Source organism: Hibiscus syriacus, unplaced genomic scaffold, assembly GCF_006381635.1.
Source record: "Hibiscus syriacus cultivar Baekdansim isolate YM2019G1 unplaced genomic scaffold, ASM638163v2 tig00110266_pilon, whole genome shotgun sequence".
Taxonomy (NCBI): domain Eukaryota; kingdom Viridiplantae; phylum Streptophyta; class Magnoliopsida; order Malvales; family Malvaceae; genus Hibiscus; species Hibiscus syriacus.
The window spans coordinates 777622-804232 of NW_024062654.1; the positions used below are offsets into that span (position 1 = coordinate 777622).

At 35.3% G+C, this 26611-nt stretch overlaps 1 pseudogene; it reads left to right on the forward strand.

Annotated features, from left to right (window-relative positions):
• Nucleotides 1–863: 863 nt before the first annotated feature.
• LOC120115546 lies at nucleotides 864–25733 on the forward strand (annotated as a pseudogene).
• Nucleotides 25734–26611: the final 878 nt, after the last annotated feature.

The following is a 26611-nucleotide window of genomic DNA, read 5'->3' on the forward strand; positions in this document are numbered from 1 at the left end:
TCATATATTTGATTATGATATTATCCGAATTAGAGTACAATTACCTGATCCCAGAGTTCGAACGCATAGCATAATCCAAATTCGATAAATATCACATGTCACATATTATAATTTTCTCAATTTCAACTGATACAATAGTATCACTGAACCATCATGCTCGAACCCAACTTCCAAGCAACATGCTTAACCGAAATATATTTAAAGCAACAATACACATATCAATCGTGCTCACAACCAATTCCAAACAATCAATCAACCAACAGGAAATAGATATAGCACCAGGTAGAGACACACCTCGACAGATAGCGTTTTTCCACGATCGACTTGAATAGTGGGTCTAATCAAATTAGTTCCTACATATTAATTAACCAATACTTTACTATTCTAATTTAATAACAAAAATGAATCTAAATCTAAAGTATTAACTAATACTCACAGTCGGTTCTCGTAATCCACGTCAGTCCAAAATTAATGGATAATGACGGATGAGACGGTAATTCCATTTTCGAGTCGATATCTCTTGCAAAATTACGACGCTCGTATTAAATTCTCAATTCTACGATTTTCGGATTGAAGTAACGATTAAACGATATTAAAATAGTTTCCTATTTGAAACGAGGGAACCGACAGCGAAAGTCTTGATTCGAATGATGGCAGTCCGGTTAGGCACCAAATGGGCGATAAAGGGCACCCCACAGTGATGTCCAGCTGCACCAGACAGCCCAGGGTGCTGCCCAGCGGCACCATGGTGTTGTCCAACGACTATAAAGGAGCGGTAGTGGTGTTGGGGGCTCCAATCGGCCGCATGGACTCTCTCAAATGGTACCCCGATGATGCAATCAACTTAGAATGATCGTGGAACGATGACGAGAGAATCTCAGTTTCCAATATCGAGTCTCGAACGATGGTCACACAAAGATGCAACAGAACAAAAGTAAAACACAGCCAAACGACACTAAGCGAAGGACTTTCGTGGTTCTTACCGTGAAGCAAAACAACGACAGCGAGAAGGGTTGAAGATGATGAGCGGAAACGTAGGATTAAAACGAAGGAGAAAGGAAAAAGAAAAGATGAGTAGGAAAGATTTGTAATCAAATTAAAATTGGTCCAATTACTAAGTTGATCCTCAACTTTTCTAGGGTGTACAAAATTGGCTCAAACTTTTACCATTTTTCAATTTAGTCATTGAGTTTGATTTAGGGATTTGATATTTTCCCTCAAATTCTAGGATTTTTTGATTTGGGGGTGTTACAACTTTGAAGGAACTATTTACAGAAATACAATTAACCTTTGTATTACTATCAGTCCTAATATTCACAACATCAGTATCATGAAACTTTCTAGCTTTCAAAAGATAATAGTGTAACATCCGTAATACCGGGTTAGTGACTAAATTGAAAAGTTTTAGAATTTGGTGATCAATTTAGGAAAAATTGAAAAGTTTAGGGATTTAAAGTGTAATATTTTGATAGTGGATTAAATGGTAATTATGGAAGAATTGAAAGGGTATTATGGTCTTTTATGTAAAGATATTATCTTTTATTTAAAGAGAGAAGCTTATGGGTGAGGAAGTATCTGGAAAGCTTCATTCTTCTTCTTTCTTCTTCCCGTTGGTTTACTTCATAAGGGTGAGTTTAATTGCAGCTTCTTAATTCTTGAATTATAAATTAGTTTTGATTCTTTGGGTATTAAATAAGCTTAAGGAAAGCTTATATGAGATTTAAACAATAAGATAAAAGAATTAAGAAGGAATTTGTAATATGAGTTTTAAGATGAAATTTTGATATGGTATGGTTGTTGAAGTTTATGAATGAATTGACTTGTCATCAATCTAATTAAGAAGTATGAAGTGTTAGAATTGGAATTAGAACACATTGAAAATTTAGTGTGATTCTTGAATGCCATGTAAATGATGGAATTTTGGGTTTAAAGAAGTGATTATGGAATAGAAATGAGTTTAGATATGTGTATGGAAGTTAGGAATATTAAAGGAAGTAAAATATGAAGGTTTAAGCTGAAATGAAGTGAATTTCGAGCTCAAAAATATGATTTCTGGGCAAGGGGAATCGGTACCCATTCAAGGGGAACCGATACCCCTTCAAACGAACAAAATTTCCAGAATGTCATGAGGGAATCGATACCCCCATAGTAGGGAACCGATTCCCCCTAAAGGAAAATTGTAAATATTGGTTTAATAAGTTCGTTTAAGTTGCTAGTATCAAATTACAAGGTGTAGGTATCTAATAATTGTCTTAAAATGTATAATTATGTAGATTCAGAGCCTAAACGAGTTACGGAATCATTGACAAGTAAGATCGATAAAAAGGGAATATAAGAGATTGGAATGGACTAGTGAGGCCAGGTGAGTGCATATTAGTATTATATGATGTTAAATGGAAATAAGACTTGCAACAAGTCTATTTCCATAGTAAAATGCATGAATTCATAAATAGAAGTATATACGTGTATGATTTATATGTGTTGACATGTTATTGTATATATGTATTATATGGTTGATGTGAATATGTGATATGTTATGATGATATAAACCATATGATATGATAATAAACTATATGAATATGTGATTATGAATAGGTAGAAAGGAAACAAATGATGATATAAGAATCTATTATAAGATATATGATATGAAAATATGATAGTGAGCTATGTGAAAGAACTATGAGATATATGAGTTATATGGAAAATATATATGCGAACAAGATATGCCATCTATGTTTATATGAAACAATGCAAGGTGATATGAGCTGTGTGAGATATGAATATAAAATCATATGAGAAGTGAAAATAATTACATGAAAATAGACTAAGTGATTACATGTATATGTGAAAGAAGCTATATGATAAGATCTATGTGATTACATGCAACATATGATATTTAGATATATGTTTACACATACATGTGGTATGTGACAGAAAAGAAGGAACATGTGATTATGAGATCAATGATTACACGTACATGTGATACGTGTAACACCCCCAACCCGTATCCGACCCGGATACGAGTCCGAAGTGTCACATTGACTTTTCAAACCTTGACTCTTAAGAAAAATCCCGGGAAATTTAAAACTTTATTTAAAACAAAATACAGACTTTATCAGAGTGCTCGTACTTAATGACTTATTACATGCCAACACTTTATACATAACCAAAAACATACTTTGTCAAATATTTCTGATCTGATCTTTTGGTAAGGAAAACTGACCTGTCTTGCTCCGCATCACTCCTTACTCTTCTCGAAACCTACGTGTGAAACAATCACACGCTAAGTCGAAGACTTAGTGAGGCATAACAACTTAATGCACTTTAAAACCTATATTGATACATGCATGTTCTGTTCTATCATGTTACAGCAACTTCATGCATTTTTCATATCGTATAAAATCATATCAGATTAATTGCAGTAAATACATGCATACACATAGTTCATCATTAACAGTTTATCATATAATCACATACTATTTCAATCAAACACTATACACACACAACATCATATCATTTCTATAGCATTATCATACCACTAACTTATATTTGTTCATATTTCTGGATTAGCCCATGTATATATGTGAGAACTATCGATATGTGAGTCTATAGAGGTTGTGCACTATGCTGTCACCACAGCTCGTATAAATGCACCGAAGTGCCCCGTAGAATTGCACCGAAGTGCCCGTAGAATTGCACCGTAGTGCCATATAATGATGTCCATAAGGACCACGTAGAATTCCTTAAGAATCATATACATATGCTAGGGATCAAGTATGTGTCTTTCGAGACTTCACACATGTTCCAAAGAATATACATATGTCCTAAAGAACCGAATAGACCCTCGACTCTTGGCATGCCAACTATACCCCTAGCTCTCATGACACATAACATGGGCGTTATCATTTATTTCATTTCAAATATTCACATAAACTTGTAATTCACTTTCACATATCACGTATCACATAGCTTCTTTTCATATGATCACATAGTCCCGTAGTTCGCTTGCACGTAGATCATTTCCATATAATTCACATGTCACATATGTCATGTTTTCATATAATTTCTATCATTTCTCACCCAATCACCTTTATTCATATAAACATACTTATCATATCTTGTTCACATAAGATCATATACTTCATATAATATATCGAAACACCTAGAACACTTTCACGTAGCTTATAGTCATAAGTCTTATCTCATAACATATACTTGTTTTCACATATATATATATATCATAGCATTTCTTATACCATCACATAATTCCTTTAACATACATAACATATCATGTAACATTATCATAGCAATACTTATAAGTCATATTGCTTATATCTTAATCTTATGCCTTCTCTTAAACATATATATATATATATATATATATATATATATATATATATTCACATGTTCAGGTAATTCACCATTTCATCACATAATTGTGTATTCATATAACTCATTTCATTTCATTTCATTTCATTTCATATCTATCTATATATATCTATATCCTCAAGATTATCCTAATATAAATCATATAGCACTCTTATATTTCGTATTCATCTAGGGCAGACTTATAAACATATCTCACTTCTATTATTTCTATATATATAATCTAATCTGTTACTTAATTCAATTTCATATCACTCTTATAATCTTCTCATATAACTTCACAAATTTCTATCATTCAACCCATGTGTTATAGTTTTATTTAAACCTATGAATCTTTCCCATCTAGCTTATCTTATACGTTCATCTTATCATTTATGTTCAAATCCCCTAGTTAGTGTACTATTTTCACTTCATCCTATAGATCAATATTATCCAGCTTATTTCACTTATCATATAATAATAAATTATATTTTACTATGATCACATAGTTTATATCTCATACTTTGCTTTCTCATGTTCACCTATATCATGTCATATGGCTCATATCTTTCTCATGCAGTCACATAGTTCAGTTTCACATATGTATATATGTATACATTATATAGCACATACTTCTCATAACATTACATTCAAAAGCATGTCAACACATATATTCATGCATACATACAATTCATGTCATCATATACGTATAATCATATATTCATGCATTCTAACATAGGAAATAGACTTGTCGCAAGTCTTGTTCCATTTAGCACCATAAACTAACTAATATGCACTCACCTGGCCTCACTAGCAAATTCCAATCTCTTATCTTTCCCTTGATCGATCTTACTTGCCAAACGTTCCGGAATTGCTTTATGCGTAGAATCTACATAAATGTACATTTCGAGACCATCATTAGGTACCTACACCTTGTAATTGGATACTAGCAACTTAAACTAACTTATTAAACCCATATTCCCAATTTTCCTTTAGGGGGAATCGGTTCCCCCCTATGGGGTATCGGTTCCCCCATGACATACTGGAAATTCTTGTTCGTTTGAAGGGGTATCGGTTCCCCTTGAATGGGTACCGATTCCCCTTGCCCAGAAATCATATTTGAGCTCGAAAATCCTTCATTTTCAGCTCAACACATCATACTTCATTCCCTTTAATATTCCTAACTTTCATACACATACTTAAACTCATTTCTACTCCATAATCACTTCTTTAAACTCAAAATTCTATCTTCCATATAAGATTCAAAAATCATACCAAATTTTCAATGTGTTCTAATTCCCATTCTATCACTTCATATCTCTTAATTTAATCCTTGACAAGTCAAATTCAACTTCACAATCTATTAACTCCTTCCATATCAAAAATTCACTTAAAAACTCATTTTTCTTAATTTCTCATAACTTGTTAATCTTTGAGGTTTAGGCCACTTAAAGCTTTCCTTAATCTTTCTTAATATCCCAAGAATCAAAACAAGCTTTAAAACGAAAGAATTAACCAACTAAAGACCCACTTACCTTATACCAAGCTTCACGGTTGAGAGGAGGAAGAAGACTGAAGAATGCTCTGGACTCTTCTTCCTCCGTGCTTATTACCCTTTAAAAAATTATTAAAAAAAATCTTTCTGGTCAAATGACCATAATACCCTTAATTTCCTTTAATAAATACCAAATAACCTTCAATATATATATATATATTCAAATAATCATTGAATTCTTTCATTCTTCTACTTTAGTCACCAAATTCTGAAACTTTACAATTTGGTCACTAACCCGGTATTGCGGATGTTACAATACGTGACTGAAAAGAAAAGATATGTGTTTATAAGAGAAAGAATATGAATAAGTAATGTGAACTGTTATAAATGATAATGCCCATGTTATGTGATATGAGAGCTAGGGGTATAGTTGGCATGCCAAGGGTCGAGGGTTTACCTATGTTCTTTGGGACATATGGACTGTTTACCTATGTTCTTCGGGACATATGGACTGTTTACCTATGTTCTTCGGGACATATGGACTGTTTACCTATGTTCTTCGGGACATATGGACTGTTTACCTAGGTTCTTCGAAATCTATGGACTGGTCCTTCGGGACATTGATCGAGCTGTGGTGACAGCATATGTGTGTACAACCTCAATGTACTCACATACCTTAAGTTCTCACTAGTGTACATGGGCTAATAAAGTGATTAAACAAGCATACTGAATGTGATATGTATACGATGGGTTTATAAGTGGTTTGAAATGTTTTACATGAACCATATGATATTATGTGTGTTTCTTAATGATAATGATGGTATATGGTTATGTATGATTTATGTTATATGAAATATTATATGTTTTATATGCCTCACTAAGTCAACGACTTAGCGTGTGATTGTTTCACACGTAGGTTTCGAGAAGAGTAAAGAGTAATGCGGAGCAAGACAGATCAGTTCTCCTTACCAAATGTCAGATCAGAAAATATATGTACTGTATATAGAGTGTAGTTGGCATGTAGTCTAAAGATATAAATTGTATGAACTCTGATATATTTTGTAAATGTTTTGAATAAGTTAAATGTTATCAAAGTTTTTAAATTACTCATTATTTTATACGAATAAATGTTTGAAAAGTCAATGTGACACTTCGGACTCGTATCCGAGTCGGATACGGGTTGGGGGTGTTACAAATAGAGTCATAATCTTTAAGAGTTTCATCACTAGAAGCACATGTATTAATAGATTCTTGACCAACACCATTAGAAGAGCATGTATTAACATCTTTATCAGCACCACTAGAAGCATAGGCAATAAGTTTGTAATCATTTATCAAATAATCAGTAGAAAAAATGTGTAGAGTTCTTCACTTTCTGATTTCCTGGGTTATCAGATTATTCACAACATAAAAATTATGATAAAATTCGTTAGTAACATTGTTATATTTAATAAACTTCAAAATGAATGATAAATTTATCTTAATTTTTGGAACATGTAAAAGACTATTTAACATTAATGGTTTAGATTGAGATTGCATATCAACTTCACCAATTTTTAAAATAGGTACAACCATACCATGTACAACATACACCTTATTTGACCTTGAATAAAGAGTAAATTTAGCAACCATACCTGCATCAAGATTAAGATGTGTTGTAACACCATAATCAGATACCAAATTGTATCATTGTATCTTAAGAGTCCAAACTCATCGAAAACAACAACAATAATTACTATTCAATGTTCACATCTAAATTCAACGTGAGTATCAATGAATCACTAGCTTGCATCAAGGATTATTAATATAGAATCTCATCAGAAAAATAGCAATTATTTGCAGTTAGATTAGAATTTATTACCTATCAAACGATTGATCAAACCAGAAATAACATATGTTAATGAGATGTTCAATTTTCTCACACAAATGACATTGAATACGAGTTCTTCTGCCATAGTTACAACCTCCTCAACCTCTACATGGCAAACCTCCTAAACAAGCATGATAAGTTGTTTGTGGACAAAAACTCGAATTTTGAACGACCCTCTATGAAAAACCTTGATCTTGCAAAATTCGTTGAGACTAGAAAGATGAACTACCAACCACGGCTCCATATGCACCACTTTACACAAAACCAGGCTTGTCATAATCAGAATAGTTTGTCTGACCAGTCTGAACTTTAAATGAACTTTGTGGGCTTTGCCTAATCATAATCTCATTTGTTCCTTGAACCATGTTAACAGACATATTATAACCTAAGAAGCCTTATCGTCGTGTTTCTGTCTTCAAGACAACACTACACACACCATCAAGTTTATACGTACGGTTGTTGATTTGAGGTAATAACAACCATCATCAGTTCATATTCCGGTGGTAACTAGAAAATTTTATTGAAATATTCATAGTTTCTGTACTAAATATTCTTTTATATTTTGACCGTGTTTTCATTGATTCTTCAATGAGCAATGAAAATGCATAATCTTTGATGTGGATGACACAAAAAATATAAAATTAAATATTCTTTTTATTGTTTTCCATCGAACTGCATTGCGTAAATTAAATATAAAATTATTGTTCAATGACCAATTTGATGAAATAACAATAATTTAGGGGTAAAATATATATTAATATTTTGTCATCAATTTAATAATAAGGATGATGGTAGAATGACCATTTTATTATAAATCGATAACATTAGTGACTATTTTGTTATAAATTAATAACATTAATAATTAATTTATTATTTTTGAAACTTTAATGGAAAAAATAATTTTTTCAAAACATTAGTGACCGATGTAGTTGACCTTTAAGATGGCGTTTGGTTCGTTGGAATGTTTCTGAGGGAATTGAAATCTTTGAAGGAATTGAAATCTGTCAGGAATTGAAATCTAATTCCATATTCTGTTTGGTTTGCATACATGTAAGATGAATTTGATTTCAATAATGTAAAATGACCGAATTGCCCTTCTTGTTTTTTTCTTTATTTTAGTTTGTTTTACAACTTACATGTAGTAATATATTATAAAAAAATAAAAAATATTAAATTTTCATTTTATTGATTGATTATTCATTCCAATAAATTATAAAAATCATGCTAATAAGCATCATAAGTTAAAATCATCGCAATCAAAATATGTTAATAAGTTATCAAAAGATAGAGCAATATTTCGATACATTCCAATCGGAGTATGTTAATTAGTTACCAAAAAATATACCAAAAACTATTTTTATTCAATATATGAATTAGAAACTCGACCCGAAACAACACGAAATAATAAAAAAATATTTTTATTCAATAAAAACATTGACTTAATTGAAAAAAATTATATATAGAGTGGTATTATTATAATTATTCCTAAATATATAAGGTAAAATTATATATTTTTTTCGGGTCAGGTCCGGTTTTTTCACCCTAAACCCGACCCGAATATCACACTTAAAAAAACCCGACCGACCCGAACATCACACTTTAAAAAACCCGACCCGACTCGACCCGAACATCACACTTAAAAAACCCGATCCGACCCGAACAAAATAAAGTTTCACCCGACCCGACCCGACCCGAATATATGAATTAGAAATCCGACCCGAAATAATAAAAAAATTATTTTTAGTCAATAAAAACAATGACTTAATTGAAAAAAATTATATATAGATGGGTATTATTGTAATTATTCTTAAATATATAAGGTAAAATTATATATATTTTCGGGTCGAGTATTTTTCACCCTAAACCCGAACTCGACCCGACCTAAATATCACACTTAAAAAAACCGACCCGACCCGACCAAAATAAAGTTTCACCCGACCCGACTCGAATATATGAATTAGAAACCCAACCCGACCCGAAATAATAAAAAAAATATTTTTATTCAATATATGAATACGTTATCAAAAGATTGATGAAGGTAGTATAATCAAATTTCAATTCCCTCCAACAAGGGAATTGAATTCCATCCATCACTTTCCCTCATTTAATGAAAAGTTGAAGGCATGAGGAATTCTAATTCCCTTGAAAAATTTGAACCAAACATGAGAAAGTGGTGGAATTGAATTCCAATTCCCACAAAATCCAAAGAATTCATTGCAACTAAACGTCACCTAAATATATTTTACTAAAAGTTATTAAAAAGTTTATAGAATAATACCATTGGATAAATTAACCTACTTAACAAAACACAGAATAAAAGTCTGCGAACCCTAGCCAAAACACTCATAATGGAATTGATTGTCTTTCCTGTCTTTTCCCATTAACAATATCACTGGTGGCAGATCACTGCCACTCCCTTTTCTATTCGCCGAGAAGCCGTCATGGCCATGGATAGCGGCACCGGCGAGCAGTCGCACAGTCTCTCTCTCTCTCGCTACGAGTTTGCACTTTTGATTGAGCTAATAATTTACGACCTTTTTTTCTTTTTGAAATTGATTTTCATATTAGGCATTCGCTTTTCGTTCCAATGCAAAAGCGAAGCGATTGCAATCACGTGCTGTTGAGAAGGAACAGCGTAGACTTCATCTTCTTGTTATGGATCGTTCCTATGGCGAACTGCCTCCATTTGTGGTCGTGGTGCAGGGCCCTCCTCAGGTAATGTCTTACTGCCACGTTTGTTCTTTATTTTTTGTTATGTTTTTCTGGAATCAAAGGTAAAGAAATTGATGTTATTTTATTTGAAACAGATGAGTTTTTTTAATTTAATTGTCCTTTTAGGTTATCTAAATTGTCCTGTCCTTATAAGAATCAGGCCTTAGTTTAAAAAAGCGCCGCTTAAGCGCGATTAAAGCGCTAAGTGACGCGAGCGAGGCCCCTGGCGCTTCAGCATAGCAAAAGCACTACGAATTCGCGCTAATCGGCGCTTAATCGCGAGTTTAGAAGATACGATTTTGGGCTTTAGCAGATATGATTTTTGGGCTTATTTAGAGTTTAGCGGGCTATTAAATTATCAGTTTTGTTTTTTTTTTCTTGTAGCTTCACACTAAGAAACGAAATAGATTGGCACAATCTAGATTGAATGACATGATGTTTGTGAAATTCAATCATGCCTTGGAGCGCCGTAAGGAGACCGATCCCATTCTTTTGCAAGATTTTGATGAGAGCAATGAGTGGTTGATGAGAAGAATGGAAGAAGATGAAGATGATGATGAGGCGGTGTTTGTTGGTGAGGATTTGAGATAGAGTGATGTTGCTAACGCTTCCGGTGCATATGAGCCTAGTTATCTAACTAGAGCATCAAAAGTAGTGAATGATGGAGCCGGACCATCGAGAAATGATAAAGGAAAATCTCCTTCTCATAATCCTATCTCTAGTAGACCATCTCGTTGATGCTTAGTTGATGAAGATGAGATAGAAGAAGATATTGGAGTGTCTAGCTGTGTTTTAAAAGGCGTGAGGCGCTCCAAGGCGATTAGCTACCCGAGAGCCTCAATTTTTTGAGGCGCTTTGAGGCGAGAGATTCACGTACGCGAGGCGCTTAATTTTACAAAACATTTGTAAATATTTTATAACCATATCTCAAACACAAAACAACTTAATAAGCAAAAACACCAAGTAGCATAGGTATACTATATTTCCTCCCCGGATCAATTGCATCATCAGCGGAACCGGTAGCATCGTCGGTGGCCATTTTAGAAAAACAATCTAACTATCTAAATAAACATAGCAGCAATCTATAAAAACATAAAATACAATACATAGCAAAAAATACATAACAACAAAATGTATCAAAACAGAAAACTAATAAATTATATATTTATAAACAGAATTATATGAAGTGTATGAAGTAAAAAGATTAGCAATAGACTGAAAACAGAAAACTAACAGATTATATATCTATAAACTAACAGATTAGCAATATAAACAGTAAGCTTTTTTTTTGGAAAAGCATAAAAAACAGATTATAACTAGCAAATTAGCAATAAAAACAGTAAACTAACATATTATAACTAACAGATTAAAAACAGAAAACTATTAACAGAATCTATAAATTAAACAGAATGCATATTGAGCAGGATTATCTATAAACAAATTACATATTTATATTGTGCTTAAAAGCCTAAAATGAGTAAATTCTATATTTCTATGAACAGATTATCTAAACAAATACCTTAATGGCGAAAACCTTAATGATTATATATCTAAATTCTAAACAGATTACCTAACAATTAAACATATTATAGATAAAGAATTAAACAGATTACCTTAACAAAATAACAAGTAAGCAGATCACCTTAACAATGAAGCGGATTATATATCTACAGCTGTGATAACCGATAAAGAAAGCTTGTGTCTTCCAATATATAAACAATTAAACAAATTACATTGAAGATGAAGCAATTAAACAAATTACAGTGAAGTAAATTAACCATGTAGGAGTGGAGGGGAAAAGAAAAGCAGATTGTACATACACTACAGTGATACAAATTTTAAAATTAAGACTTACCTTAATGGAGAAAATCGAGAAAGGAGATAGGAGAAACTGAGAAAGGAGTCTTCTTTCAACTTCAACGTAGAACAATCGCTGAATTAAGCATGAATGGAGGAGGGAGAGAAAATTTTAGGAGGGAAAAGAAGCTCCAGGGTATGCATCGGAGAAACTAGAGAGCTTGGATCATGATTTATAGACATACAGTAATTAAAAAATTGGACGTTAGAAGGTCAAGAGACAGTTCAAAGTTCCAAGAATACATTAATGTAAGTAATTGGAATTTAAAAGGTCTGACTGTTGGAAGAAAATCGAGCCCAGACCCAAAATTTAAAAATGGGTCATTGTACGTGAATCGCTAAAAGCATCGCCTCGTCGCCTCGTCGCCTCTCGCCGCCTCCGACGACTGAATCGCCGCCTCTTGTACTCGTCGCCGCCTTGGTGGTCGGAGGCTTTTTTCTAAACGCCTCGCCTAGCGCCTCAGGCGCGCTTTTTAAAACACAGGTGTCTAGTGATGAAGGAGATGGTGTTGTCCGAGTTGATGACGATGACGATTTAGAGGATTTTTAGTTATAAGGAATTGAGGGTTTAGAAAATTACTTTTGTTCTTCTCACTTTATACTACTTTTAGTGTAGACCATCTTTTGAGATTAGTATGCTCGTATAGTCGTATGGTTAATCGTATATAAGTATTTAAGTGTTTATAACTTATAAGTTATAAGTAAATTGAGAATTATATTTTGGTGTTTAAGTACTTATAAGTTTTGAATATATGTATTGACACTTTGATATTCAAGTATTTATAAGATAATTTATAAATATTTTGTATTTTTTTGTGAATTTCGGCCTTTCTGGCGCTTCTTGTGCATAAAGCGAGCGCTTTCGCTTAGCGCTTCGGCGTCTAGGACCCTAGGCGCTTTAGGGCGCTTTACGCTTTTTAAAACCAAGAATCAGGCTAAGGAAGAGGTGGTTCCATTCAAACAAGAGCTGCCTGTTACATAGAGTGTCGATGAAAATTAGAAGGGCATTTAAAGTGTTCTGCTAACATCCTGGACCAATGAAACATCTATATGTCATTGAAAACTGTTGATGAAGTAGAAATAGAGCTGTTTAACCTAATTTTGGAGTGAAAACTAAAACATGAGGATGTCCTAATTTCCTCTTTTTAGCTTTCACTTTGACGGGATTTTACTGTACATAAGAGTTTATTTCGTTGTTTTGTAAGGAGTTTTGATATAAGGATGACGTATTCTCACTTTTGAATACGTTTTACACAGTGAGTGAAGAAACTTTGGAAAGAGAAAGAGTTGGGGCTGGTGAGGAAGAATTTTCTATTAGTTTTGATGGAGTTTGCAAGAAATAGCATAATAGGTTAGATTGAAAATGCGGAATTTGAAATTGTTGATCTTTAAGGTTATCAAGTAGAGAATCCTGAATATAAACCTGCAGCCTAGAAAATCTTGGAAATTCTTTGTTCCAAAATCCAAATGCTATTCCATGCAAACTTTCAGATTTTTGCAAACTTAGTGATTTTCTTTGCGGGTGTGTGATACCAACTCTAGGTGGTATCACCTCAAAGTCTTTTCCTATGATTATATGGTTTATAATTGTAGAAAGTTTTATTTTATTGCAGGTTGGAAAGTCTCTTTTAATTAAGACTCTTGTAAAGCATTACACAAAGCATAATTTACCTGAGGTTCGAGGACCAATAACAATAGTATCAGGTTGATGTTTCCCTAAATTTTAGTAGTTTTATATATTTATATACATTTACTTTTCATCTGGATTAGAAAAAGTAGTGAAGTTGCTCCTTGTCTGACACTGATATGAAGTTTGTTGAATTTGTTAGGCAAGCAGCGGCGTCTGCAGTTTGTTGAGTGTCCAAATGATATCAATGGCATGATTGACGCTGCAAAGTTTGCTGGTCTAGCATTGCTTCTTATTGATGGAAGTTATGGCTTTGAAATGGTGAGTTGTTGACCATGTTTGATATGCTTTCCATTGGTTGAACTTTTAGAAGATGACAATCTACTTTGGTAGTTATATTATTTTAATCTTCACTTTGAATCTCAAGGTTAAATCAATGAGTTTTTCTAATATGTTTTAACTACATTTTTGGTATATTGTAGGAAACATTTGAATTCCTTAACATATTGCAAGTTCATGGTTTTCCAAAGGTGATGGGGGTTCTTACTCACCTTGATAAGTTTAAGGACGTAAAGAAACTGAAAAAAACGAAACAGCGTCTCAAACATCGTTTCTGGACAGAAATATATGATGGAGCTAAATTATTTTATTTATCTGGCCTCATTCATGGGAAGTAAGTGTCCTACCTAAGATTCTATTTTGACTACACTCATTGGTGAAATTCAATGGCAGCTTACTTTAATAAGTTTAATTGTGAGATTTATTGTTGCTTCTCCGACTTATCTAACAGGTATCCAAAGCGAGAAATTCACAATCTTGCCAGATTTATATCTGTTATGAAGTTCCCTCCTTTATCATGGAGGACCTCTCATCCGTATATCTTGGTTGATCGCTTTGAAGATGTTACTCCTCCCGAGAGGGTGCAAATAAATAATAAATGCGATAGAAATGTTACACTTTATGGTTATTTGCGAGGCTGTAATTTGAAAAAGGGAACTAAGGCATGCCCTATGAATCTTTTCGAACAGTCATCACTATGCTGCTTCTTAAATTGTTTGGTATTTTTAAAGATTAAAAGCTTTACATGTGAAGATGGCCTCTTTTATTGCCATTATGTCCTAAATCTTGAGATTGCAAATTCCCCATCCTTTACCATTTTTTATTAGAATAACCATATGGTTTCTTAGCATGTAATCTGTGTATGGATATCCTGTAAATATATAACATGTTGCTAGAATAACCTTGGACCCCCACTAACTTGGTTGTGGTGGCCTCATATCAGCATCAAGTTTCCCATGAACAGAAGCATCATCACCATGTGATGAACTTGATGTTTAAAAAAAAATTTATCATGCTTTACTCCCAAGATTGGTTCACTAGAGATATCTCTACCTTGACAATGACCAGTCAAACATTTAATTTCTCTTGGATAATTTATTATAAACTCATTTCTTTAGTCAACATTATGAGTTTGAGCTTCTAATGTGCCCGTGTTGAGTAATATACTAGTGTTTGCTGATTTCTTGTTCTTTTTTTATTTCTTTGATCTATTTTGTGGGTTACCTTCATGTAAACTGGTCAGTGTGAAAATCAATATTTTTTAAAGTACGTCCACAACTGGTATGCTGATTTATGAATTTTATATGCTTTTTGGGGTGAAATCTAATTCAGGTGAAAAATTATCCTAACACTTAGTTCTGATATTTGTTAATCTTCTAATAGTGCAAAAGTTTCAAGTACTTGAAAAATTTGCTGAAAAACCCCCATGCACACAAACCATGGTGAAACTCTCAGGATGATTTTGATGCTGGTTAAATCTTTCAAAGGCAACATTTTGCATGGATGTCAATCTAGCTGTTTTACATGTTTTCATTTATTTGCTCCATTTAGTATTAGTGTCCACTATCTATGTTCTCATTAAAAAAATTGATGTCAATTTTCTACTTGGAAACTAAGATTTAGATAGTATCTTGTTAAGATTGCACTTAGTTTTTAATATGGTACCGTATGTTTTTGTTTTATTTTTAAAATGTTTTATTGTTACCAAATCCAAGAAATGACTTAAGTTTTACTGTACTTAAGTTACATATAAATTTTGTGATCAGATGCATATTGCTGGTGTTGGCGACTTTAGCTTAGCTGGTGTTACAGGCCTATCTGATCCTTGCCCTCTACCATCAGCTGCAAAAAGAAGGGACTGCGTGACAAAGAAAAACTTTTTATGCCCCCATGTCTGGACTTGGGGATCTCTTGTATGATAAAGATGCGGTCTACATAAACATTAATGACCACTTTGTTCAGTATTCTAAAGTGGATGATATGGGTGGAACAACACATAAAGGTTTTTATTCTCTTTCATGTTAATTTTTCTCCCTTTTGTTGAAGGCATCTTATAGCATCTCACTGGTTTCTTTCTGTTGTCAGGAAATAAATGGGATGTTGGTGAGGCCTTGGTGAAATCACTTCAGAAAATAAAGAACCCAATTGATGAGAAGTTGAAAAAGAGTAAAATTTCCCTTTTTAGTCAGAATCCTAATAACTCGCTGGAAGCTGAAGGGCACGAAACAGATTCTGATGAAGATCCAAAGCTAATTCGTGATATAGAGCCTTTTGGGACGATACCAGTTTGATGGAGAAGAAGATGATAGTGCATTTGATGAAGAAAATGCTGATAGTGATCTGGATGATTCAAAGTCTTCAGACCAAGATGAAGGTGTTGAAGAAGATGCAATTGAGAAAAGTGAAAGTAGGAATTTTGATGACGGAAATGCGGATGCATTAGAGCGATTGGGTCGAGTTAAGGAACAGGTTGAATTTCATAGTGGTAGAAAAAGTAGAAAAGCAATCTTTGGAGATGGCATTGATCATAGTAATCTCAAGGTATTTAATGATGATTCTTTTTGCTTGTTTTTAAAGAACTCTAGTTTTTTTTACATCGGGTAGGTGGAAGAGTCATGAAATTGCATCCATTCCTTCTCTTGGTCTCTCCAATGTGTTATTAAGGTAGTATTGGTGGGAAAACTAATTTTCTTAAACTAACTTTACTGCAGGGTACAGATGAAGAGAATGAAGGTGACAAATGTGATGATCACGACAAAGATGACGATGGTGGAAGCAATGAAGATTCCGAGTCATGTTCGGCTTCAGAGTTTTCAGACAGTGACAATGAGGATCTGCAGTCTGCTGGTACTGTTCATAGTTATGTATATTTTGATTGTACATGTGTATGCTCCTCCATCACTGGTAGGCATTACACTAATACTATAAGTTATATGCTTGTACGGATTATGTTCTGTATAAGGCACTGTAATGTATTTTGACTACATAATAGTATAGCTGTCCAAGGATAGGCCTGTGCACTTAAGGCTAGGTTCATTATCTCAGCCTGCTTGGGCCAGACTTGGGCTTAAATTTATACCTGAGCCTTGCTGGGCCTGAAATTGTTTTACCGGTAAATAACAAACCTGTTTAGTTTTGAATAAAAAATATTAATAAAAAACTTGTTTTCCTGGCTCGCACAGCTTTTCCAGTGTTATATTTGATAGGACCCAGCCCATGGACATCTCTAGATAGAGTTTCTTTCAGTTGTTTAATTTCTAATGTGGTTAATCATTATGTTTGATATTTTCTTCTATCTTCTTGTTTTACTTCTAAATGCAATTTTCATAATGTCCTAGAAGATGATGGCATGGGAAACATATCAAAGTGGAGAGCATCATTGGTGGAAAGGGCATCTAAGAAACAGAATATAAATCTAATGCAGCTTGTATATGGGAAATCTGCATCGACATTGAATGCTTCTGTTAATGAAGTGCAGGATGATTCTGAGAATGAAGAAAATGGCGAAGACGATTTTTTTAAGCCAAAAGGACAAAAGGAAAAGGTGTCTTGGATGCAGTATGTGGCATAACTAATATTCAATTTCAGAAGAGTTGCAATTTAAGTGTGCATTCTCATTGATCATCATATTTTTTTGCATTTTTTGTTAACTCTAATATTATCTTTTACTATTGTAGAATTTGAAAGAAGGATTAGATGGTGGGAACATCAACACTGAGGACTGCTCCAAATCCACTAATTTTTCAGAACTTAAGAACTGGAAAGAGGAAGAAGTATATGAGAGTGTTCGTGATCGTTTCACCACTGGTGATTGGTCTAAGGGTGCCCTCAGGAATCAAATATCAGAAGCTAGAACTGAAGAAGAAGATGATAAGGATGGCGACTTTGAAGATCTTGAAACTGGTGAGAAATTTGGAAGTCATAAGGAAGATGATTCTAGTAATGGTGAAATCCTAAAGGAAGATGATGATGCAATTGAGGAGCGGAGATTGAAAAAGTTAGCTCTCCGTGCAAAATTTGATTCTTAATATCCTTTTGTTAGTTAATCTACTTTATATTCTTATTTTCTGCCTTCTTGGATCATCTCTTCCTGTTAATGCTGGTAGAACTGCAGTGGGTGAATGTGATACATTCTCCTGCTATTGCTGTCCGTATTTTCTCATTCATGCTCAAGATTGTTGCTTCCACTTGTTCATTTCCCCAGACTGCATCGTTCTTATTCTTTCAGTGAACAGTTTGGTTTTTATTTCTGTTTGCATGGGATGTATCGATGAAAACTGTGTTGCCTTTGCAACCTTAACTTTTATTACTTATGATGGATCTTAAGCACCAGAGGAGGAAACTGATATACAACATGGGGGAAAATTTCACCGCAGTCAAGAAAATGACAGTGGTTATTATGATAAGGTAGACTTCGCATTTCTTTTGATCTGAAATATAATCTAATATTTGGTTTAAGCCATAAATCTTTCTTGTTTCTTCCAGTTGAAAGAAGAGATTGAAGTCCAGAAACAAGTTAATATAGCAGAACTCGAGGATCTTGATGAGACTACTCGATTGGAAATTGAGGGATTCCGCACAGGGATGTATCTAAGATTGGAGTTTCATGATGTTCCTTTTGAGACGGTAGAGTATTTTGATCCCTGCCATCCCCTTTTGGTTGGAGGAATTGGTCTTGGTGAAGAAATGTTGGATACATGCAGGTTAGAACATACTTGCTTTTATTAATATTGTGCTATTGCACTGGTGAACAATAGGCTGCTTTCCTCTCCGTTTGGGAGGAAATTGTTGAGCTTTATTTGTTTTTTACCCTTTTTTATTTTCCATGTATTAGGTTCATTTTTTTCGCTTGTTTATACTGGGTTTACATGTGAATGGGAGTTCTAACATTTAAGTGGTATTAACCCTTATTGGTTGTCTTGAGCTTGCAGCGGTCCTATTTTCTGTCATTTGGTACTATAGTTTAGAAGTAAACATTATTCAATAAGAAAAACCTAGATTTTAGGTAAAAGAATGTTGTGAGATCATAGAACTTGGCAAGATTTAGCCTGTATATTTAGTTGATAACTTGGTTTTAAAAAGCGTAAAGCGCCCTAAAGCGCCTAGGGTCCTAGACGCCGAAGCGCTAAGCGAAAGCGCTCGCTTTATGCACAAGAAGCGCCAGAGCCCTAAAGCGCCTAGGGTCCTAGACGCCGAAGCGCTAAGCGCTAAGTGAAAGCGCTCGCTTTATGCACAAGAAGCGCCAGAAAGGCCGAAATTCACAAAAAAATACAAAATATTTATAAATTATCTTATAAATACTTAAATATCAAAGTCTCAATACATAAATTCAAAACTTATAAGTACTTAAACACCAAAATATAATTCTCAATTTACTTATAACTTATAAGTTATAAACACTTAAATACTTATATACAATTAACCATACGACTATACGAGCATACTAATCTCAAAAGATGGTCTACACAAAAAGTAGTCTAAAGTGAGATGAACAAAAGTATTTTTCTAAACCCTCAATTCCTTATAACTAAAAATCCTCTAAATCGTCATCGTCATCAACTCGGACAACACCATCTCCTTCATCACTAGACACTCCAATATCTTCTTCCATCTCATCTTCATCAACTAAGCATCTACGAGATGGTCTACTAGAGATAGGATTATGAGCAGGAGATTTTCCTTTATCATTTCTCGATGGTCCGGCTCCATCATTCACTACTTTTGATGCTCTAGTTAGATAACTAGGCTCATATGCACCGGAAGCGTTAGCAACATCACTCTATGTCAAATCCTCACCAACAAACACCGCTTCATCATCTTCATCTTCTTCCATTCTTCCCATCAACCACTCATTGCTCTCATCAATATCTTGCAAAAGAATGGGATCGGCCTCCTTACTTTTAGCTTTGCGCTCCAAGGTATGATTGAATTTCACAAACACCATGTCATTCAATCTAGATTGTGCCAATCTATTTCGTTTCTTAGTGTGAAGCTACAAGAAAAAAAAACCAAAACTGATAATTTAATAGCCCACTAAACCCTAAATAAGCCCAAAAATCGTATCTGCTAAAGCCCAGAATCGTATCTTCTAAACTCGCGATTAAGCGCCGATTAGCGCTTTGCTAAAAGCGCTGCAAAAGCGCCGATTACTACCGCTTAATGAATTCGTAGGGCTTTTGCTATGCTGAAGCGCCAGGGGCCTCGCTCGAGTCACTTAGCGCTTTAATCGCGCTTAAGCGGCGCTTTTTTAAACTAAGGTTGATAAATTCATAGCTATTTAAAAAAACCAATTTGGTAGCAATATCTACACTGCATTCTTATTAGCAGAGCGTCTCTATTTTTTTTGATAGAAAATATAAGGAGGCCTCATTAAAAATCTCCTTCATAACCTTCATGTTACAGCAGTAACCTGAAGGACATTGGAAGGAGGAAAAGAGTGCCTCAGAAATTTATTAATAGGACAATATTACAAAGCCTGATCCAAACACCCTCCGCTCACAACAGACAACTCAAAACAAAAAACACCCTGATGTGTGGATCAACGACTCAACCTTAAAATCACAATTTCCAAGAATTTTTGCTTTATCGATTACTAAGTTGGGGACAGTAGCTGAGTTTGGTGGTTTCGTGCAGAATGTTTGGGCGTGGAACATCCAGTTAAAAAGATATTTACTCGACTGGGAACTGGATCAGTGGATTGCATTAATGTCCTTGATTGAAAATGTATCTTTGTCGGATTCAGTGGATGATTTTCTTGGGTGGTCGGGGAAAGGTGATGGCCTGTTTTCGGTCAAGTCATGTAGGAGGTCTTTTTATAGCAGTTTAGAAGGTTCGTTCGAGTGGAATAAGTGGGTTTGGGCTGGTTTGGCTCCTCCTAGGGTGGAAACGTTCCTTTGGCAGCTTTGTCATGGTAAAGTGGCAGTTAGAGAGGAGTTGAAGAAGAGAGGTATTCCTTTGGAAGACGGTCTTTGTCCACTGTGTCAATTGCATGAAGAATCTATTGAACACCTTTTCTTCTCGTGTGGTTGCAGGGGAGTTATGGACCAAATTCCTTAGGTTATGGGATATTTCTACTGCTCTTCCTCAAGACCCCATTTCACTTTTGTGTTCTTGGTCGTTCCTAAGGAAGGATTCTAGCATTTGGAAGTTCATCCCAGGGGTTGTTTTATGGTCAATTTGGAAGGTTAGGAATTTGGTTGTTTTCGAAAAGTGGAAGGTCGACACTTCATCTTTGTTCTTCTTCGCCAGATTTAGATTGACAAAATGGTTTCTTGCTAAATATCCTTTGGTTAGTATCAACTCTGACAATTTAGTTGGGGATCCAACGCTTGCAGATAAGTCTCAGTACTATCATGTCCATGAGAAGGCTATTTGTTGGACTCCACCGCCTATAGATATGTTCAAGCTAAACGTTGATGGGGCGGTAAGAGGGGATAGGTTGCAAGGTGGTATAGGTGGGATTTTAAAAGATTCTACCCCGAGTACCTTAGCCACTTTCTCTTTAGCGGTAGGGCCTGGAACTCCTATTTTAGCAGAGTTGAAAGCTATTAAGGAAGGGATTGTGTTTTTCTTCTCTTCGACATGGGCTAACAAGGGAAGATTAATTATAGAAAGCGACTGTAAAACAGCAGTGGATTGGATTTCTAATCAAAACTCTGCACCAGTTTTTTTCAGTTCGATGGTAGAGGAAATTGGGGCATCTATTTCGGCTAAGGATATTGTTTTGAGATTGATTCTTAGGAGTTGCAATGTGGAAGCTGACAAGTTAGCTAAGGAGGGGATTGGTTGATTGCATCAAGTATTTTGTGGGAATGTTTTGTGTTGGTTTTCTGGCCGATCGGTTACAGGCCAGACTAAGTTCAGGTCGTTGTAGAATTGTACAGGGTTGGTAGGCCTGTTTGGGTAGTTGTTTGTTCCTGGTTATTTTGGGAAATGCTCTTGGATGTATTTTATGTATTTTATTATGGTTAATAAAATTTTTAAGGCACTCTTTTCCATCTTCCGCTGATTGATGAGCTTCTATACAAGCTCATACAATCAAGAAGGGGTTTTTTTAATGAGGCCTTCAATTCCTATAAAAAAAAAACATACAACTCACAGCAACACAAAACGCCCAGACACAACACTGGAATCAACCTATTCCATATTTTGCCAACTTATCCGCCTCCCAATTGGCAGCTCTCAAAATATGCCTAACTATAATATCCTGACCTACCACTAGAAAAGCAATGTCTTTCACCAAAGGCTCGAACATCGGGGTACAACGATCCGGGTTCTTGATCCACTCCAAAGCAGTAAGACAATCCGATTCAAGAATAAGCCTTCAATTTGAAACATGGCCTATTTCCTCAATAAGAAGCAATCCTCTTTTAATTGCCAATAACTCAGCAAGGATAGGAGGACCAAAACCAACCCTCTCAGAAAACGAACCAAGCATCAAACCACCTATGCCTCCTTTAGCCCAGCCCTTTACCATCGCACCATCTACATTAAGTTTTGCGAACCTCGAAGGAGGAGGAACCCACCAAGACATAGAAGAACAACCCTTCTTTGATCTTCCCACGAAATCTGCTAATTTTGGGTCACCCACAAGTGAATCAAAAGGAATTTTCACATCTTTAAATCTAGCAACAAACCAAGCTGTAATTCTATAGCGAACAAGGAAGAACAACGTACCATCCAACTTCCCATCCTCAAAAATTATCTCATTTCTACACTTCCAAACCGACCACAAAACCGCCCCTGGAATGAAAGTCCAAATAGTGGAGCTCGGAACAAGATCAGCCCAAACAAAGATTAAAGCAATCAATTTCTCCGGAACAACAAAGGAAACATTCCAAGAATGCAAGAATCTAGACCAAATACCCCAGACCACCTCACAATGCAAAAAAAGATGGGAAACAGACTCCAAAAACTTACCACACAGCGGACAAAGGGAATCCACAATCCCTGCCACGCCACGCTTCAACAATTCCTCTTTAACCGCCACTCTCTGATGGGCAACCTGCCAAACGAAAGTTTCCACACGGGGCGGGGCTACCCTGACCAAACATGTCTTACCAAGTACCATCAGTAACATCAGAGCCCACCCTATCGAAATATTTCCTAATGCATGAATTAGCTCAAAAACAGCCCTTCCTATTTCCTGTCCACACCCATTTCCTGTCCACACCCAGCAGTCTTCCACCGAAGCTGCCAAAGAAATACTATTCAACAAAGAATAAAGCAAAAGCCATTGTTCTACCTCCCAATCAACCAGATTCCTTCTCATTTGAAGATCCCACAACCAACCTGAAGAAGAATTAACCCTGAACTCCGCAACTTTGCCCCCTTTATTGACCGAGAGTGCGAATAGCCTCGGGAGTCTCTATTGTAATTCTGATGGTTTTTGTATTCTGTATTGTAAAACATAATAAGAAATTTTCTTTTTCTTCCAGACAAGACTGAAACGACACAGATGGCACAAGAAAGTGCTGAAGACTAGAGATCCAATAATTGTTTCAATAGGATGGAGACGTTATCAGACCACCCCTGTTTATGCCATTGAGGACCAAAATGGAAGACATCGGATGCTCAAGTATACTCCAGAACATATGCATTGCCTTGCAATGCTTTGGGGCCCTCTTGCTCCGCCAAAGACCGGAGTTCTGGCTGTTCAGAGTTTATCTAACAATCAGGTCACATGTGAAATCTTGAAACTATGTTTTTTTTGTTCATAAGTTGCATCTGAAATCGTAGATAAATATATATTTTTTCTTTAGTTTGGTTGCGTGGAAATTGTACACGTTCAGTCTTTTTAACAACCAACCTTTCTGATATTAAAATAGTATGAATCTTTAATCATTATCATATGACAATGAAATCATTAATCTAAGGGTTGGCAATGGAATTATTGAAGGTTAAAGTTCTTTTCTTTTTCTTTGATTTGTTTGGTTTTTAAATTTACTATTTACAGTGTATTGGGAGTGGATTTTGTTTTGAACACTTTGCCTTAAAAACCCAAATTCTTGTTCCTTTCTTATGTTTTCCTTAGCGTTGTTCCTCAAGTATTATAGCTACTCATCTAGCAGCTTTCTTTGGCATGCCAGGCTGGATTTCGCATCATTGCAACGGCATACATACTTGAGTTCAACCATGCAGCACGGATAGTGAAAAAAATCAAGCTAGTTGGTTACCCCTGTAAAATATTCAAGAAAACAGCCTTCATTAAAGATATGTTCACTTCAGATCTTGAAGTAGCTCGGTTTGAGGGTGCTGCAATTCGAACAGTCAGTGGGATCCGTGGGCAGGTGAAAAAGGTAACGTTTATTCATAGACATTGAGAATCTTGAGGTTCATACGACTCTGTATTTTGTCATCAGACATGTAAACCGGCATGAACTAGTCATCTCTGACAGTGACTACTCTAAAGATAATCGGTAAAATGTGGAGAATATCCATGCTTAAGAATCTCGTTTAGAATCTTGCTTTGGCATATCATAATTAAAGCGATTTCTGCTGTCTAACACAATTCAAATAAATCCATCTCATGCATAAAGAAATACCGGTGAAAACTGATGGCATTTTATATTATCAGGCAGCAAAGGAAGAGATTGGTAATCGACCCAAAAAGAAGGGAGGGCAACCTAGGGAAGGAATCACAAGGTGCCCCTTTGAGGATCGGATTTTGATGAGTGACATCGTGTTTTTGCGAGCATGGACTCAAGTTGAAGTTCCTCAGTTTTATAACCCTTTAACTACCTCGTTGCAACCTCGTGAAAAGACCTGGCAAGGAATGAAAACTGTTGCAGAATTGAGGAGAGAACACAATCTGGCTGTTCCTGTTAACAAGGATTCTCACTACAAGGTTTTCTCGTTTATTCGGATTTATTAGGACTATTACTTTATTTCTACTGTTTTTATAGTGTATATTTGTATGTGTGTTTTTACAGCCAATTGAGAGAAAGCCAAGGAATTTCAATCCCTTGGTGATCCCCAAGGCGTTACAGGCAGATCTTCCGTTTGAATCAAAGCCCAAGAACATACCACATCGGAAACGGCCACTTCTTGAAGATAGAAGAGCTGTTGTGATGGAGCCTCATGAACGAAAAGTCCATGCTCTTGTTCAACACCTTCAATTGATTAGGAATGACAAGGTGTGTTGCTTTGTAGTGACTGTTGGCCCTATTTTTATATTTTGTATTTCCAGCCCTTGAATTTGGAATAAGCCATTTATTGATGTAAATCGATTTAAATTTGCAGATGAAGAAGCGGAAGCTGAAGGAGGAGCAAAAACGGAAAGAAGTCGAGGCACAAAGGGCAAAGGAGGAGCAGGTCTTAAGAAAGCGTCGTAGAGAAGAACGGCAAGAGAGATACCGGGAGCAGGACAAACTAAAGAAAAAGATGCACAGGCATGCCGAAGGCTGACGATACTCGTTATGCATGTAATGCATGTATATTGGATATAACATTCGGCAAATGAGGTTGATTTCATCGGCCCTAAGTTTGATCTTAAAAAGTTCAACTGGGGACTTGATGCTTTACTTTTTTCAGGTGTCGTGGTTGAATGATCAATGAATCCATGAAGTTTTGCCTCCATAGTTGGGCACATCTGCGCAATTGTTAAGTTTGTAATTTGGTACTGCACACCAAATTTTGTTGTTAAATTTAGATGATTGTTTTCAATTTTTTAGCTACATTATATTTTTCTAATAGTATTTCGTGCTCACTAATCACATTTTCCGCCCGCCCTGACTTCATTCGACATTTCTTTGTTCACGGACATCACAACTAACTACATGGAAAAACAAACAATGAACAACAACAACAACAAAACCCAATTCCCATATGTATGGGGTAAGGGAGAGGTAGGGTAGTAGGCTGCTCCCAACGCCAGGTTGAGAGTAGCTTCCGTGGAAGACCTCCGGCAGTCAGAAAATTAAAAATATAGATAAAATGCAGTGCATATATAAATAAATACATAGCTAAACAATATTCATATGCAGTCATTAAAATCATATGTGCGTCTGTAACGGGAATTAATCCCTGCATAATAATCCCTGCGAAAGAATCTCTGCATATAGACAGAAACATAAGACCCGGCTAAATTTAAAAGAGGAAACATGAAGAGAATGATACACAGAAGTCAACGATAGCAAGCGCAGTTCTAATCCTTCATAAATACCAATAACAGAAACATATAAAAAGTAGAAGTCATGGAAAATACTACAAAGACATTAAAAGAAGACAGAGATGATACACTCTATAGATGTGACCCACACTACTCGACTACCCTAGTCTTTAGCCTCCATATTTCATATTAAATAATGCTGAAAATGGTATACACACGTGCTTTCAAAGCAAAACC